Genomic DNA, 16,819 nt, shown 5'->3' on the forward strand with positions numbered 1-16,819 from the left:
ATCTTTCTCTAGATTAATTGCCTTAAGAATTGGGTCTCATCTTGAGGGTGGGAAGAGAAACCAAAACAGGTGATGTGTAATCAGGGACTTAATATGACTCAACTGTGCCCTGCTGCATCCCTGTTTCCCAGGCCATTTAAGCCACTTCCAACTGTACAAGATTAACTTGCTTGCTAGGACTCCCAGAGAAACCTGAGGAATCTCTCTCTTTCTCCCCACCCCCACCCCATCCCCCCACCCCCACCCCACTCTCTTTTTCAGGGCCCAGGACAGAATAACTCAGAGCTTCCCTTGGGAGGGTGCACAGGACACACATCGAGACGCAGAGCTCAGATCTTGCTGCTTTTCTTCCTTGGCCTCTCACACTCCCAGCCCTGCCGCCAACCCATGAAACCCTGCACCGGGGGGGTGGGGGGGCAGCAGGCCATCTCTCTTTACAGGGAGGATTTGGCTAATAAGAACCAGCTGTGTTGTTGGTGGGTTTTACTCTGCCCCTCCCCTGCCCTTGCTCTGATAGCTGTGAGAAACTGATGACAACCTGTTTGACCTCTGACCTCCGAACTTGACCTGCTGCTAATACCTCCAGCTGCTGATTGCTGGCCGAGCCCTTTGTCTCGGGCTGTTTGGGAGCCAAGACAGACAAATGATTTCTATTTGTCCTCTGGTGCCGCGGACGGAGCAGATCGATAGGAACCGCGAATGATGTCAAGGATTTGTCACCATGGCTTATGAATGACAAAAACGCTCCTCACCACCCCCTACCTTTCCCCCTCCCCAAAGAAACACCTTTTGGGGGAAAAAGACTGAAAGCCAGAGAAGGCATATTGATTTTTTTTTTTTTTTTTTTTTTTTTTTTTTTTTTTGCTTTCTTAAATAGCAGCTCGAGACACAAAAGAAAGACAACACTTTTCTGTGCTAAAATGCAGCAAAAAGCTTCCCAGAGAACGAGACTAGTGATTAGATCAGCTATTGCATTTAAGTACCACAGCCCGCCTCACAACACAACCGCTCAATTTCATCTGCTGAAGGCTGCACTGTTTCTCCCCCATTTCTGATCATTCCAGACACAAGGGAGGCTCCCAGCAAGAAGGCACTTTCCTCCCTCTCACTTCTTCATCTTGGTCACCTTCAGCTTGGTGACCATCTCTGTCCCTTTCTCTCCTCCAATCTCTCTCTTTTTTCCTGGTGGGTCATGGGCTGGACACCCTAGTATGTGAGTCTGAGCTGGTTTCCAGCCTTTTGCAAAAGCTTATCATAGCCTTTGAATTTAGACACTTATTTGAAAAAGACAGAAGGTGGAGACATGATCTTAACATTGGGGGGACACACTGCTTGGGAAAGCCCCTCTCAGTCCCCCACTCAGGGTTGAGGGCAGGTGTCAGTGGGAGGATGGGGAGGCAGCCCATCCCTCTGGAAAGCTGCAAGGCCCCCAAAGCAGGGACAGCAGCAAGGCTCCCCCTTCCCACTTCAACATCTGATGCCTTCAGTGAGAGCCTCTCTGTGCTGGCGTGGAACCACAGGGCGAGTGAGATCTGTCTGCGTGTCCTTGGGGAGCTCACCCTCTAGGACGGGCAAGCAAACCATGGCACGGCAGCCAGCTGAATGCATGCTAGGGCAGAGGAGGTGGGGGGGAAACCTGGAGTGGCGGCAAGCATGGGGGTATTGGAATCACTACAAGAGGGGACGCCCTCGTCAAGCCTGGACAAATCAGCAGCAGTAGAAAGTGGGCCACTGCATTCCAGGCTGTAGAGACCAAGGACCTCATGAGCCTGTGGTGTGGACTCTTTAGGCCATACCTTACTGGAGGTCAGATATGCCCTGGAGGCCCTAGAGTGAGCAGCCACTGCATGAACGACTCAGACTCCATTTTCTCATCTGTGAAACGGGCAAGGCAATGGCATCCGCCTCACGGGGCTGCCGAGAGCAGTAAATTGGACAATCCATGCAAAGTGTTGATACTGTCTTGTCATACGTGTGGCTGTTCTTGTTTTTATTATTTTCAGCTGTTAATAGTTGAAGACTTGCTTCCAGTCTGGCAATTCCTCAGTCAGGTTGATTAAATGAGGGTAGAAAGAGACAGCTCCTACTTCCCACACACCTTAAATAGAACCATGACCTGGGTGTAGTGGGGAAGCCAGATAAATAAATGGGGCTCTGGCAGGACGAGGTCTCTGACCAAGGTCAGAGCATGGCTCTGGAGAAGACCAGATGACCTCTCTCCTCAAGCACAGGCCCTGGGCAGAGACAGCAGAGAATGCCTGCTCCCAGATGGGGCTTCGATGGAGTAGCTATAAGGATGCAAGGCAACGCGGGACTCAGTACTGATTGCTCGGACTATTGCAGCAGCCACCTACCTGGTCTTGGGTCTCTCCCATCCTCTGTCTGCTCCGCCATCAGGTTGACCTTCCCAACTCAAATCTGATCACAAACTTCTCCGTTTGGATCCCTCCAGTGGTTCCTCATTCTCTTTAGAATAAAGCAAAAACGTCTTAGACCAGCATTCACGGCCACCCTGTTTTGCATCATGCTAACCACACAAATCATACATCCTGTGTGGTTCTACCTGTCCTTTGCTCAGGCCAGTTCCTCTACCTGAAATGCCCCCTTCGGCTCTATTTTAGTAAGAATTCTTCCTTCTCCATTTCTTCCCACAGCACACTGCTCTTCCATTCTAGAACTTAGAGCCTTTGACCAGAACGATTCTGTTCATTTCTGTCTCCTGCCTAGACTGAGGGCTCTGAAGGCCAGGAACCCCGCGGTGCAGAGGCCACCACACCAGACAACTGTGCGCTGAATGCAACATTTGGAAAGTGCCTGAATCTTAGAGAAAATTCAGGAAGTGCTGAGGGGTGGTGACATGGCAGTGGGAGGTGCTGCGCTTTAACAAAAGACAATGGTAGGCAAAGTATTTAGCTTTCAGATTGATCCAAAATTCGAGGGGATTAAAATCAGGGTGTTTGCCATCAGTGACTCACAAATGGCTGCTCAACTAAAATGTCTGCCAGGTACGGAGGCTCACACCACCCAACACTTTGGAAGGCTGAGATGGGAGGACTGTTTGAGCCCAGGGTTCAAGGCCAACCTGGCCAACATAATGAGACTCCTTCTCTACAAAAAAACTTAAAATGTAGCCAGGCTTGGTGGTGCATACCGGTCCCAGCTACTCAAGAGGCCGAGGTGCAAGGATGGCTTGAGCCTGGGAGGTCAAGGCTGTAGTGAGCTGGCATCGTGCCACCGCACTCCACCCTGAGTGACAGGGCAAGACTCTGGCTCAAAAACATTTTTTTATAACACTGAAAATACAACATACTTATTATGGAAAATGCAAGCAATATGGAAAAGTAGGTCGGGTACAGTGGCTCATGTTTGTAATCCCAGCACTTTGAAAGGCCGAGGCCAGAGGATCACTTGAAGCCAGGAGTTCAAGACCAGCCTGGGCAACATAGTGAGACCCTATCTCCAGAAAAAATAAAATAAAAATTAGCTGGTTGTGATGGCATGTGCCTGTGGTCCTAGCTACTTAGGAGGCTGAGGTTGGAGGATCACTTGACCCCTGAGTTTGAGGCTGCAGTGAGCTATAATCGGTCATGCCACTGTACTTGAGCCTGATCAACTCTGCCTCTTAAAAAAAAAAAAAAGAAAAAAATTTTTAAATGAAAAAGTATAAAAAGGTAGTAAAATCCTTGTAAAATCCTCTTGTACTGATTAGAACTATTTCTTATACTCATGGTAGAAAACAGCTCAAACTAGCTTAAGTGTAAGGGATTACTGGCTCCTGGGACAGAGGAGCATGGTCAGGCTCAAATGATGTCCTCTAGAGCTGCCCTCTCTCTCACACCATCTCCCTCTGCCAGTCTCTGACATCCCTTGGCTCTCCTCCATGCTGGCTTTATAGGCAGGCTTCCCCTTTGTGATTCCAGAGCAGCTACAGCTATTCCAGATCTTACATCTCTAAACTTTGGGCCCAGCAGGGAAGAAAGACTGTCTATGACAGATTGTCTTTTCTGCAGAAGGCCACATGGTATCTCCATCTCACACGCTCTTCTGCAACGTGACCTTGTAGCTTCCCCATCAAGAGGTGGGATCTGATTCCCCTCCTCTTGGATCTGAGCTGGCTTTAGTGACTCATTTGCAACCAAGAGAATGTGGCAAAGTGGTGCTGACATGGTTTCTGAGGCTAAGTCAGAAGCATACCTGCTTTGGCTTTGGTCTCTTGAAATGTTCTCCAGAGTCTTCCCTCTTAAAGACACCGCCCCTGGGAACCGGATCCCAAGCTGTCCGAAGTCCAGGCTATTTGTAGCCCATATGCAGGTTCTCCGGTCGACAGCTCCAGCTAAGCCCAGCCTTCCAGTGACTCCAGGTCTGAAGAGCTCTCCAGCTGATTCCTAGTCAAGTCATCTGTAGCTGGAAGTTGTAACTTCCCAGCTAAGGCCCTGGATATCATGGGGCAGAGATAAGGCCTTCTCCAAACTCCTGACAACAGAATTGGTTGTAAAATCGTTGTTGTTTTATACCATGTAAGTTTTAGAGAGCTTTGCTATGCAACACAGTCTTTCTCAGGATCTCCAGAATAATCCACGCTGATGTGGTCCCCTAGTCAATCCCCTTGAGCCTATCCAAGGGCACGGCCAGTCATCCTAATCCCAGGGCAGGTCAGTTCCATCAGAATGAGAACTGGGGCCACATGGCAAGCCCAGATGGTCACTGGGCACTGGCTACCAACAGAAGGCACAATCCACAGAATCTACTTCCTAACACCCAGAAATTTTGGAAACTACTCTTCCAGACTCCTTCCTGGGAGTACACACTTAGGTATACAATTCAACACAAATGTAGCATACTCTACATGATCTTTTGTAATCTTTTAAAAATTTAATGGATTATGGGGCTCTGTTGATGTCAATGTATACAGATTTTTTTTTTTTTTTGAGACAGGGTCTTGCTCTATTACCCAGGCTGCAGTGCAGTGGTGCAATCATCGCTCACTGCAACCTCAAACTCTTGGGCTCAAACGATCCTCCCACCTTAGCCTCCTGAGGAGCTGGGACTCCAGGCATGCACCACCACGCCTGGCTAATTTTTCTATTTTTATTTTTTGCAGATACAGAGTCTCACGATATTGCCCAAGCTGGTTTTGAACTCCTGGCCTCAAGTGATCCTCCTACTTCAGCTTCCCAAAGCTCTGGGATTACAGGTGCGAGCCACCATGCCCCAGGCATTACTTTTAATGGCTGCATATGATTTCATTGCATGAATGAAGCATACTTGATTTAACCAGTTCTCTATTTATGGATCATTAAGCCATTTCCATTTTTTGCTATTATAAATAGTACTGAGATAAACATCATTGCACATATACCCTTGGGCACATCTTTCAGTGTTTCCTTAGGATACATTCCAAGAAGTTGAATTGTAGATTCTTACACACATTTTCGAGGCTTGCCAGGGGTTTCTAAACTGCCTTCCAGAGACGTCTTCCTTCCTCCTTCCTTTTTCCTTTCTCCTCTTTTTTCTTTCTTCTTTCACTCTTACTTTCCCTTTCTCTTTTTTCTTCTTTCCCTTTTTCTTCTTTCCTTTTCCTTCCTTCCTTCCTCCTCCCTCCCTCCTTCCTTTCCTTTCTTCCTTCCTCTCTTCCTCCCCACCCCTCTTTCTTCCTTTCTTTTTGAGACAGGGTCTCACTGTGTGGCCCAGGCTGGAGGACAGTGAAGCAGTCGTAGCTCACTGAAGCCTCAAGCTTCCTGGGCTAAAATGATCCCCTCACCACAGCCTTCTGAGTAGCTGGAACTACAGGCATGCATTGCCATGCCTGGTTAATTTTCAAATGTTTTGTAGAGATGGGTTCTCACTGTGTTGCCCAGGCTGGTCTCAAACTCCTGGGCTCAAGTGATCCTCCCACAGCTGCCTCCTACAGTGTTGGGATTACACACAGATCTGGGTTGACCCTCAGTCCCACCATTTCCCAACTGTGTGTCCACGGGCCCACCATGCAACCTCTCTGGGCTTCAGATTCTTTATAGATGAAAAATGGGAATGCATCCCAGCATCCTTGTTAGGACTGAATGAGGAGAAGCACACGGAGATGCCAAGCGCCCTGCCTGGAAAAGTACAGGTGCTCAATAAATGTTAGTTCTTCATGAAGCCAGGCACGATGGCTCACTTCTGTAACCTCAGTGCTTTGGGAGGCCAAGGCAGGTGGATCGCTTGAGGCCAAGAGTTTGAGAACAGCCTGGGAAACATAGCAAGACCTCTGTTTCTACAAAAAAAAAAAAAAAAAAAAGTTTTAATTAACCAGCTATGGTGGTACATGCCTGTAGTCCCAGCTACTTGGGAGGCTGAGTCAGGAGGATTGCTTGAACCCAGGAATTAGAGGCTGCAGTGAGCTATGACTGGACTACTGTACTTCAGCCTGAGTAACAGGTGAGACCTTGTTTCAAATAAATAGAATAAGAAATAAATGTCAGTTCCCACTTTGCGTTTGCAACTCATGACAATGAAATCCCACCTAGCCCATTTATGTGACTAAATTATAAATACCATCTAACATTTATTGAATACTTATTATGTGCCAGGCATTGCTCTGAATGTTATTAATCTGTTACCTCATTTAATCCTCAAAGAATCCCATGAGGCAAATGATTATCTCTATTTGACAGATGAGGAAACTGAAGCACAGATGTTAAAGCAACTTGCCCAAAGTCACACAGCTAATGAGTGGTGGAATCAAGATTTGAATTCAGTTCAGCTTGGCTCTGGATCCTGGACTGAGGGCATGCCCCTTCCTGCCCTCCCTCTCTCCAGCCCCTTCCCATGCCCACCGTAGGCTCCTAAGCCCTTGCATGACTAAGTGCCATGCTGGGGGCCAGAGGGGACTATATGAGATATTCAAGAAGCTCGTGGTCCAGTTCAGGAGATAAAATCCACAGAATCACAAGGTAAGAAGCAGGTAAATGTCAAAAGTGGAAAACTGAGTTGCAAGTTGAGAAGGAGGGATCAATGTCAGAGACCGAGCAGGTGGGCATCCAGGCAAAGGCAATCTTTTATTTTTTCTAAGACAGAGTTTTACTCTTGTCACCCAGGCTGAAGTGCAATGACGCAATGTCGGCTCACTGCAACCTCTGCCTCTAGGGTTCTAGTGATTCTCCTGCCTCAGCCTCCCGAGTAGCTGGGATCACAGGCATATGCCACCACACTTGGCTAATTTTTGTATTTTTAGGAGAGATGGCATTTCGCCATGTTGGCCAGGGTAGTCTTGAACTCTTGACCTCAGGTGATCAGTCTGCCTCAGCCTCCCAAAATGTTGGGATTACAGGTGTGGGCCGCTGCACATGGTGGCAATATTTCATTTTTAAAAATAGAGATAAGGTCTTGCTCTGTTTCTCAGGCTGTTCTTGAACTCCTGGCCTCATGTGATCCTCCCACCTTGGCCTTCAAAATGCTGGGCTTATGGACACAAGTCACTGTACCCAACCATCCCAGGCAAAGGGAACAGCAAGAACAAAGGAGTCAAGGTGGGAAACATCTTTGAGGTATGGGTCCTTAAAGGGGAGTTCTGTGGTCAGATTTAGGAGACTAAGTTGAGGCCAAATAGTGAGCGCCTGCTTGGGAGTTTAGGCTGTGTACCAGTGGGAAGAGGACTTGAGGCTTCTCTGGGGATAAGTGACACCAACTAATTTGTGCCATATAAACACAGCTCTGCCAGTAATGCAAAGCTGGCACAGGACTAGATGAAGTCAGGTACAGAGGCAGTTAGGAGGCAGCTGTAATGGTCTGGTTGAGCACGGACAGGGGCCTGAACTAAGGTGGGGACCATGGGATGAGGTACTCCATATCTCTCTCCCTGGGAGAGCAGCAGCTAAGAAAGGTTGTTTTTATCTGGACAGCAGCTGGTGCCTCCTAGCTCAGCCCGGCCCCACTGGTCAGCTCAGTCTTGGCCACCTGTTCCCACCACCCAGTGATGTGGGCGGTGGGTTCATTAACCCAAGCCGTGAACTCACTCTCCCTCCCAACACATCTGGCCGGACAGATGTCCCTCCTCTACTTCCACCCCCGACTCCAGGGTAGGAAGAAACAGCCTTCAGCCCAGCTGAGCATTTCCCTCCCTGCAGAAAGGCCAGAGAAACACATGTGCCACCGTAATATAGTAATACTGCCCACTAGAACCACATACATGTACCTCAGCCATGTGATGTCATAAAAGGAGCACTTGACTAGTAGTTGGGAGGTCTAGGTATGGATCCCAACACTGCTGCCCGTGAGCTCTGTGGCCCTCAGCAACCTATTTTTGCTTTCTGAGCCTTGATTTTCCCATCTGTGACATGGGGATAAAGTGCCTGCCTTCCAGGACTGCTTTGTGGACTAAAAGAGTGTACATGAACATCTGTAAACCTTTGGAGTGCCACTTAAATGCTGAATTTTGTGTATACTCATTCACCCCACCAATCTCTGCTGGGCTCTGACTCTTTACAGGTGCCAGAGTGTGAATACACCTTTGTATTGCCCATTCATGGTCCCATTCCAGCCTGGCTGCCTTCCTGTGATGAGGGAGAACTTTGCTTGAAGCACAAGCTATCTTCACATCCTGTGTATGACAAATGGGAAAATGGCTTAAATTAAAGGAGGAAAGATTTGATCAGGACTAACTTCCCAATGCAGGCTAGTTGGTTCCTGGAAATCTTCCCAGAAGAAGGGAATCAATTAAGTACTTTGCCCAGAGTAGACACCAAATCAATTGTTGAGTGAAATTGACTCTGTCATATTATTTGCCAGGAGACAAGAAGTGTGTCCAGTGACTTAGGACCCATTTTTCCATCTGACTTTCCATACACCATACACACATGCTTGCATGTTTGGTACAGGGGAAAGAGGCTTAGGCTGACACTTCGCAGACCTGCCTCAAACCAGCTGTGTGACCTTGGAAAGATCTCATGCCCTCTTTGAGTCTGTAGCACTTCTCCTGAATACCAACCAGAATAAGAAATACATCAAATCTCCTAGGATAGTGATAGTGTCTTGCCCTTGGCATTCCACCACAAGTGTTCTCTGAATGAGTGGATGAATGAATGAATAAACGAATGAGTGAATGGCACTCAGGAAGGTACATGATTCATGAAAGCTCCGCTTTCTTCTCTGGGCCTGAGTGTGCCTACCTGGCAGATGTGGGCACTGGGTTGCCTGTTTCCAGGTTTCCTGTCAGTTCAGGCTTCTGTGATCTGCCTCTGTGCTGGAGGAAGGCAGCTGGGAGATTTGGGATCTGCATCTTCACGCCCAGCAGCTCAGGCTGCCCTCCCGTTTCAGGGTATGGACAGCAGGTATGTGCTTCTGTTCCCACGGGGCCGCCTGGCTTAGCCTGAGGCTCCCTTTGCTGGGAGAGTAGCCTGGGCTGCAGTCCTGCACTGACCTGCTCTTAACCTCCAGGAAAGTTACACAAATTCCTCCACGCTCCACTGAGAGCTGGGTCGCGCAAGGTGGGGGCAGGAACAATGCTTCCCCTTGTGCCCTCAGCCTATTCCACATCAGCACACATGGAGGAGGAACACAGGAGGCAAGCTGGTGGGGGCACCTAGCTCTGGTTTCAACCATGCCTGGAAATTAGATCTTCCTCCCTGGCCAGAGCTCTCTGGGCCATGAAGTGGGGCTGGAGCTCGGGTCTCAAGAGAAGCCCACTCTCTCCTCCCTGTGATCTTCCCTCCAAGACCAGTCCTGTGCCTCAGTCACAGAGTAGATCTTTGCAACTCCTTAGCATTGCATATCCCTTTGGTAAACACACCCCAGTTCTGAGATGTGCTACATGAAGATGGTAGGAAGGAAACAGTCTATCCTGGGAATCAGGAAGCCTGTGTCTGGTTCTGCTGTGGCCAAGTCAAATAGCAAGAACTGGACTAGTCAGGGGCTGAAAATGCAGGATATGGAGCCAGACTACCTTGGATCAGGTATCTACTACTTTGACACTCCATTTCTTCATCTACTGTAATGGCACCTACCTACCTGGATTTGTTATGGGGAATGAATACGTTCTTATGCACAACATGCTTGATTAGAGCAGAATTCAACAAATGCCAGCTGTATGGTTTGCTCTCCACAGGTTTTGTGGGAATTAAAGGCATGTGCAGTCTTTCCTCAACTTCCAAGGGAAAAGCAAATTGTTCAAATTGTCTAAAACAGAATAGAACTACTTAAAGTACATGAAACTAGCTGCCAAAATTGTGAACCATAATCACAGTTTTGATTGCTTTCCGACAGTGTAAAAATTACAAATTTTTCATCAGGCAAGAAGAGAAAAACAAAGAATAACTAGAGTCAACCTCATTCCCCCTCCCATTTGTGTTCTATGTGCCCATCTGAATTAGTTTGTTCATGTTGACACACGCACAGCTTTGTATCATATGAGATACACGTTTCTTATTCTTCCTTGGTCATTTAATACTTAGGCTACAGCTGTAGAGTGGCTGGTTTATTTCCAGGCAACAGGCATTGCTTGAAAACAATGTCAAAACAAAAGTCTCTATTCTTCTGACAACTTGTCACAGCTATGCCTCTTGACAGCTTCTGCCCCTGTGCCCCTCTCTGCCAGTGACCTCCCTTCTGCCCCATGACCCCCTCTTCTCTTCCTTGGTTCAGAATTCCCAGAAGAGAACAAAAAGGAATAGTGTCCCAGAGAGAGAAATCATGACTTGGAGTGTGAGAAGTTTCAGGACCTTGGACAACAGCACCCACACCCTCACCTGCTTGTTTCCCCAACCCCCAAATGTTTCAGTTACATTATGACTATACCTCTCTGAGACTTGATTTCCTCTTCCATAAAAAGGGCAATGGGAGAGTTGGGCACTGTGGCTCATGCTTGCAATCCTAGTACTTTGGGAGGCCGAAGTGGGTGGATCACTTGAGGTCAGGAGTTTGAGACCAGCCTGGCCAACATGGTGAAACCCAGTCTCTGCTATATATATACATACACACACACACACACAAAGGTGGGGATGGGGGACTTAACTGGGAAAGTTGGAGGTGGACAAGATCTCTAAGATTTCCTACAGCTCTGTGACCCTAGGGATCTTTCTTTGGCTTCATGCTTGCCTTCTCCTACCTTTCTCCCTCTTTCCCTTGCTCCCTCTCTTCCTTCTTTCCTTCCTTTTTTTCTTTTTTTTAAATTGGGACCTTTCACGCATTTTAATGGGCTGATAGCCAACACCCAGGGAGAATGGCAAAAGACAGAGCTTCTCATGAGAGGAACAGTAAGTTAGTCCTCAGAAACCCTCAAAACTCAACATTGAGGAGTCACTTGATATTCCCCTCGGCCCCTACCCACCTAGAGACATTGTGTTAGTTACGGCAAGAGGCTGAGATTCTGTAAGAAAGGGTCCACTGGCTGAAAGAACAGTGGACCCTTTACTCATGTAAAGCGTGGGTAGGAGGGCTGCTCTACCCCAAACACTCTCCATGAGCTTTCTCCTTTCATCCCTTGGTGATGCCCTTGTCTACATGGTCACACTGGGTCACAGGCCTGCCCACGTCATGTCTTCAGAAGGAATCAAAAGTGGGAGGAGCACATGAGTTGTGTTTTAAGGACCAGGCCTGGAAGTAGCAACACATCACTTCTGCTCCCATTCCATTGGTGACAACTTTGTCATGTGGCCACACCAAGCCACAAAGGGGCTGGAAAATTTATTTAATTACTTAATTTTGACTTTTATTTTAGGTTCAGGGGTCTGTGTGCAGGTTTGTTATCTAGGTAAATTGCATGTCACGCAAGTCTGGTGTATAGATTATTTCATCACCCAGGTAACAAGCATAGTCCCTAACGGAGAGTTTTTCAGTCCTCTCCCTCCTCCCAACCTCCACCTTCAAGCAGGCCCCAGTGTCTGCTGTTCCCTTCTTTGTGTCCATGTCTACGCAATGTTTAGCTCCCAACTACAAGTGAGAACATGCAGTATTTGGTTTTCTGCTCCTGCGTTAGTTCACTTAGGATAATGGCTCCCAGCTCCATCCATGTTGCTGCAAAGGACATGATCTCTTTCTTTTTTATGGTTGCATAGTATTTCGTGGTGTATATGTAGCAGGCTGGAGTGCAGTGGTGTGATCTCGACTCACTGCAACCACTGCTTCCCAGGTTCAAGCAATTCTCATGCCTCAGCCTCCTGAATAGCTGGGACTACAGGCATCCACCACCACACTCAGCTAATTTTTCTGTGGTTTTAGTAGAAATGGGGTTTTGCCATGTTGGTCAGGCTGGTCTCAAACTCCTCACCTCAAGTGATCTGTCCGCCTCAGCCTCCAAAGTGCTGGGATTACAGGTGTGAGCCCCAGCCCCCAGCCTATATTTTCTTTATCCAGTCTACTGTTGATGGTTATTTAGGTTGATTCTATGTCTTCGCTATCGTGAATAATGTTGCAGTGAACATGTGTGTGCATGTGTCCTTGTGATAGAATGATTTATTTTCCTTTGGGTATATACTTAATAATGGGATTGCTGGGTTGAATGGTAATTGTTTTAACTTCTTTGAGAAATCGCTAAACTGCTTTCCACTGTGGCTGAACTAAATTTACACTCCCACCAGCTGTGCATGTGTTTCCTTTTCTCCACAACCTTGCCAGCATCTCTTACTTGTTGGCTTTTTATTCGTAGTCATTCTGACTGGTATGAGATGGTGGTATTTCATTGTGGTTTAGACATGCATTTCTCTAATGGTCAGTGACGTTGAGCATCTTTTCGTATGCTTGTTGGCTGCATGTATATCTTCTTTTGGAAAGTATCTGTTCCTGTCTGGGGATGGGAAACCTAGTTCCTAGCTGGACAGCCACTTGCTGAGCTATGACTTCACTACTTTGGTTCAGCAAGTCCACCACAAACATTATTCACCATTTAGTAGATGAGGTAGAGATGTGAAAGTGGGAAATTTTGCTCAGGGAAAGAGAATTTATTGAGTCAGATACCATGCTAAGTATTTTTCTGTACACTTAAAATGCCCTGGGGTCTCATCGCCCAGATGCCCAATCTAATATCCAGTTACCTCTCAGTCTTTGCTTGTGCTGTGTCCTCTGCCTGGAATGCCTTTGTCTTTGGATGAGTTGGTCCCACCCTTCCCTCAAGTTCAAGAACTACCTCCTTGATCACAGAATTATAGAGCCAGAAAGTGCCTCAAAACCATTTAGGTCAGTTGGGTGTGGTGGCTCATGCTTGTAATCTCAGCACTTTGGGAGGCCAAGGCAGGCAGATCACAAGGTCAGGAGTTCAAGACCAGCCTGGTCAATATAGTGAAACCCCATCTCTACTAAAAAAGAAAAAAATTAGCCAGGCATGGTGGTGCATGCCTGTGATCCCAGCTATTTGGGAGGCCGAGGCAGGAGAATTGCTTGAACCTGGGAGGCAGAGGTTGCAGTGAGCCGAGACTGTACCACTACACTCCAGCTTGGGCGACAGAGTAAGACTCTGTCTCAAAACAAACAAACATACAAACAACACATTTAGGTCAATGATTCATTTTATAAGTGAAGAAACTGAGGCCCAGAAAAGGAAAAATACTTGTCCAAAGCCACATAGTAAGCCCAAGGCCACATGGCCTATAGCTAGGGCTTGGGACTCCAGGTCTGGTGCTCCTTTCAGCCCTAAGAAACCACTGCCTGCCCCACAGGTCTCTGCTCTGCCTCTTGCTCTGTGACTTTAGACAAATCTCTTAGCCCCTCTAACCTGCCAGTTCTTAAGCTATGAATGAAGAGCTTAGATCAGATCATCCCTAGGGTTCCATAGACTCAGTTCCTTCCTAGACTTTCAAATTTTGGCCCCTCTCAACGATGCTAAGACATTGCCCAGAAAAAACGGTGCAGACCCATGTCCACTTCCTCCTGCGGGTGAATTCACAGTTGAATCAGCAAAAGGCTTCCTCTCTTCTCACCCCCCTTCCCCACCCCCGGGAAACAGGCAAGGGGGCAGAGCACCTTACATGATGTATCTTGTTTCGCCACAAAAGTCTCCCTGGAAAGTGGTTATTATTATCCCCATTTTTTTTTAGATGAAGAAACTGAGGCTATAAAAGATTAATGACTCTCTGGAACAAACAGATTAGCCTCGATCCTGGGATCCTCAAAGTGGGAAGGTAGGATCAGTAGGGGAAGATACAGGGAAATGTGGCTTGATGCAATAAACAACTTCCTACTAGAACTTCCTCTAGAGAGACAGACTGTCTCGGAAAGGGGTGATTTCCTGGTCACTGGAGGTGTGCACACACTGGGTGAAAGATCAAAGGGTTTTGGCGCTGAGGTAGAGCAAGGGCAAGGGAGTGGAATAGACCAGTGATTCCCCAAGTTTCTTTCAGGTGCTACCTTGATCAGCATTAAATAAGATTGCTTCCATGGAACAAAGTTATTCCTTAAGTTATTTTCCAAAGCTTTCTGGTTTTGACCAGGAGAAGGTCTTGGTTTGAGGCTGGTGCCACCTGCATACCTCTTTGCCACTTGTGAGTTCCTTTCGTAACAAGAAACAGTAAGCCTCAGGCTCAGAGCTCAGAAGCAGGTGGCAGGACTCGGCTAGGATGCAATAACATTGGGCTTTTTTTTTTTTTTTTTTTTTTTTTTTGTCAGAGCAGAAGAACTTGAAACATTGGGCTTTTTGTTTTTAAATTTTTATGGTTACCTTCTTTCATGGCAAATTATCCTGCTTTCCCCATTACCACTGTGATATGAAGTTTCATTTTAATGTGAATACAGTATATTGTAAGAGAATGAACAGACAAGCCACAGACTGGGAGAAAGTACTTGCAAAACACTTATCTGATAAAAGGCTTGTTTCCAAAATATACAATGCACCCTTAAAACTCCACAATAAGAAAACAAACAACCCAATTAAAAAGTGGGTGAAAGATCTGAACAGTTAGGTCTTCAGAGAACATATCCAGATGGCGAATAAGCATATGAAAAGAGGCTCAACATCCTGTGTCATTAAGGAACTGCAAATTAAAACAACAGTGAGACGGTACACACACCTATTAGAACGTCGAAAACCCCAAATCTGATACCACTAAATGCTGGCGAGGATGGAGAGCAACAGCAGCTCTTGTTCACTGCTGGTGGGAATGCGGAATGGCATGGCCACTTTGGAACACAGTTTGTTAGTTTCTTACAAAGGGAAACAAACATAATCTCACCACATGATCTAGTAATTGCACTCCTAGGTATTTAGTCAACTCAGTTGAAACCTTATGTCCACACACACACACATACACACACACACGAGTGTTTATAGCAGCTTTGTTCATAATTGCCCAAACTTGGAGCTAGCCAAGATGCCCTTCAATAGGTGAATGGATAACCAAACTGCTGTAAATCCACACAATGGAATATTATTCCACGTTAAAAAGAAAGGCGCTACCAAGCTTTGAGAGGACATGTAGCAAACTAACAGGATAGTGTTAAGTGAAAGAAGCCAGTCTTTCACTGAAAGCATGAAGCCATATAGCCACATGCCATATTCCAATTATAGAACATTTTGCAAAAAGCAAAACTATTGAGATAGTAAAAAGGTCAGTAGTTGCCAGGGGTTCAGAGGGTTAGCGAGAGGAATGAGCAGGTAGAACACAGGGGATTTTTGTTTTTTTCTCTTTTTTTGGAGACAGAGCCTCACTCTGTCGCCAAGGCTAGAGTGCAATGGTGCTATCTTGGTTCACTGCACCCTCTGCCTCCCGGGTTCAAGTGATTCTCCTGCCTCAGCCTCTTGAGTAACTGGTATTACAAGTGCGGGCCACCACGCCTGGCTAATTTTTGTATTTTCAGTAGAGACAGGGTTTCGCCATGTCGGTCAGGCTGGTCTCGAACTCCTGACCCCGTGATCTACCTGCCTTGACCTCCAAAAATGCTGGTATTACAGGTGTTAGCCACCATGCCCAGCCTGAACACAGGGGATTTGTAAGGCAGTGAAACTATTCTGTGTGATATTATAATGGTGGACCCATGAAATTATACATTTATTAAAATGTATGCCCAACAGAAATGTAGTCATGTGTCCATCAAAAGACATGAACAGGACTGTCCACAGTGGCACTGTTTTTAATAGCCTCAAGCCAGAAATAATCAAATGATTACCAGTAGGAGAATGGATAAATACACTGTGACATACTCATACCATTGAGTACTAGGCAGCAAGAATGAGGAAACACTACTGCCTTGCCCAACAACACGGGTGAAGCTCACAGCTACGATGTTGACGAAGGAAGCAAGACAAAGAAGAGGACCTGCTAGATGAGTTAATTTACGGGAAGTTCAAACACATGAAACTAACCTATGGATCGACGGTTACTTGCGGGGGTACTGAGTGGGAGGGGCTGTGAGGGAGGCTTCTGGGTGCTGAAAATATTTCATATGATGATGGGGCAGACTGCACGGGTGAATATGCATGTGAAAACTGATGAAGCTGTACATGCATTTTATTCCAAGTTTATTCAGATACATGCATTTTATTCTAAGTTTAAAAATACCAGGGAACTTAGAAATGGCCAACATTATGAAAGCAGAATGCAAATGACTAAAGCCTGGGAAATAATGGGTGAGAAGTTCTTTTGAGGGTTTCCAGCCCTGAGAATGGGATCCTCTCACTACAGCACCACCACCCACTCTCTGCCCTGGGCCTCAAGGCCCTGAGGTCAGGGGGGACCTGTCCCTTATCTTCTGATCAGTGGAGGCACCAGGTTTAGGGGGTCAGACACCAGTTGCCGCCCCCTGTCCCCAGGGCCAGCTTTGAGCCCTGCAACATGAGGCCTCAGGATCGTGAGGGCAGATTCCTGCCTGAGCCTTTACAAACAAACTGGAGGCCTTTGGGGGATGCACATGCTGCCAA

General features: G+C 46.9%; 1 long non-coding RNA gene across 1 annotated transcript in view; it reads right to left on the reverse strand.

The window, feature by feature from the left end:
• LOC141581773 (uncharacterized) overlaps positions 1 to 16,819 on the reverse strand; it is a 209,039-nt gene that overhangs the window by 73,740 nt on the left and 118,480 nt on the right. Inside the window, exons 3-4 of the long non-coding RNA XR_012514503.1 lie at positions 4,195 to 4,473; positions 2,355 to 2,466 (exon numbers count right to left, since the gene is read on the reverse strand). This is a non-coding gene — a long non-coding RNA (uncharacterized LOC141581773). The remainder of the gene's footprint in view (positions 1 to 2,354; positions 2,467 to 4,194; positions 4,474 to 16,819) is intronic.

The sequence above is a fragment of the Saimiri boliviensis genome, chromosome 17, assembly GCF_048565385.1.
Source record: "Saimiri boliviensis isolate mSaiBol1 chromosome 17, mSaiBol1.pri, whole genome shotgun sequence".
NCBI lineage: Eukaryota > Metazoa > Chordata > Mammalia > Primates > Cebidae > Saimiri > Saimiri boliviensis.